At 44.6% G+C, this 1966-nt stretch overlaps 1 pseudogene; it reads left to right on the forward strand.

Annotated features, from left to right (window-relative positions):
* The first annotated feature begins 559 nt into the window (after positions 1-559).
* Positions 560-1422, forward strand: LOC139363866 (peptidyl-prolyl cis-trans isomerase A pseudogene; annotated as a pseudogene).
* Positions 1423-1966: the final 544 nt, after the last annotated feature.

Raw genomic sequence — 1966 nt, forward strand, 5'->3', positions numbered from 1 at the left:
AGGAGAATGGCGTAAACCCGGGAGGCGGAGCTTGCAGTGAGCTGAGATCCGGCCACTGCACTCCAGCCTGGGCGACAGAGCAAGACTCCACCTCAAAAAAAAAAAAAAAAAAATTCTTTCTCAGATTATTTCCTTTTTTCTAGTCTGCTTTAGGGCAGACACCCCGAAAGGGTCTGTATGTGGAACAGACTGGGCATTGTTGGTGGTATGTACTTCAGTTCCATGGAAACCATGTCTATGAGTCAGAAAGCAAACACCAGGTCTGTTGTATTGATACCAGGAGGTGTGTTACTAATATAACACCTGACATGTGTGAACTGGCCAGACATCTCCCCAAGAGATGCTGTACAGGATGCCATGAGGGTTGGAGCTAATTGGAAGTATAATCCATGACTGGGGAAGGCAAAATCATACCATCCTAGAAGCAGGCCCATTCCTTTGGCTTCTCAGTGGGGAGCTTGTTTTCTTATTAGTGCTGATGGTTTTATTGCAGTCAGTGGAAGACAAGAGGCCGTTTGCTTCTTGCACATCAATCAATCACTTATGGTCCTGAGGCCTCAGGATATGTTCAGCAGAAAGCAGGCCACACAGCCTCACTCCTGAATTCTTGGAGAGCATTCAAACAAGACAGCTAACTACAAGACTCCAGTGAATCAGACTTTATGGTCGGAAGAGGTGTGAAGAAAAACCCAAATGTCGGCTTTGCAGACGCTGCCACCGAGGAAAGTCCTGTACTACTAGCCATGGTCAACCCTACCGTGTTCTTCGACATTGCTGTCGACGGCGAGCCCTTGGGCTGCGTCTCCTTCGAGCTGTTTGCAGACAAGGTTCCAAAGACAGCAGAAAATTTTCGTGCTCTGAGCACTGGAGAGAAAGGGTTTGGTTATAAGGGTTCCTGCTTTCACAGAATTATTCCAGGGTTTATGTGTCAGGGTGGTGACTTCACACGCCGTAATGGCACTGGTGGCAAGTCCATCTATGGGGAGAAATTTGAAGATGAGAACTTCATCCTAAAGCATACAGGTCCTGGCATCTTGTCCATGGCAAATGCTGGACCCAAGACAAATGGTTCCCAGTTTTTCATCTGCACTGCCAAGACTGAGTGGTTGGATGGCAAGCATGTGGTCTTTGGCAAAGTGAAAGAAGGCATGAATATTGTGGAAGCCATGGAGCACTTTGGGTCCAGGAATGGCAAGACCAGCAAGAAGATCACCATTGCTGACTGTGGACAACTCGAATAAGTTTGACTTGTGTTTTATCTTAACCACCAGACCATTCCTTCTGTAGCTCAGGAGAGCACCCCTCCACCCCATTTGCTCGCAGTATCCTAGAATCTTTGTGCTCTCGCTGCAGTTCCCTTTGGGTTCCATGTTTTCCTTGTTCTCTCCCATGCCTAGCTGGATTGCAGAGTTAAGTTTATGATTATGAAATAAAAACTAAGTAACAATTGTCAAAAAAAAAAAAGAAAAACCCAAATGTCTCCAAATGATTAAGTAAAACAGGTCGCTTATCTATTGTTTTCTAGGCATCATGAGCCTGCTCTAAGCCAAGGTTTGCTAATGAAGGCCTTTAGCCTGTTTTTGTATGGCACACAAACTAAAAATGTTTTTAAAGCATTGTTTTTTAAAAAAAAAAAAAAATCCCCAAAGCAGAGAATATGGGACAGAGACTGTATGTGGACCACGAACCCTGAAGTATTTACTATCTGATCTTTCATGTAAAAATGTCTAAGCAATAGGGTGCAATAATGAAGATATGTTTCTCATTTCTAGCTGCCATACCACTTCTCTGTCTTCCTCAGAGTCCACCTGAATTGTCAGTGGACCCAGGAGAGGACTTTGACTTTGACTTAAGGGACTCCATGAGAACCACGTGTAGTTTTGGGGTTTCCTGCACCACTTTCAGGTAGGCCTTAATATAACGTAACACTGCTTTATGTTTGTGTTCAGCAGGTAATTAGATGGAG

The sequence above is a fragment of the Macaca nemestrina genome, chromosome 6 (assembly GCF_043159975.1).
Source record: "Macaca nemestrina isolate mMacNem1 chromosome 6, mMacNem.hap1, whole genome shotgun sequence".
NCBI classification, from domain to species: Eukaryota; Metazoa; Chordata; class Mammalia; order Primates; family Cercopithecidae; genus Macaca; species Macaca nemestrina.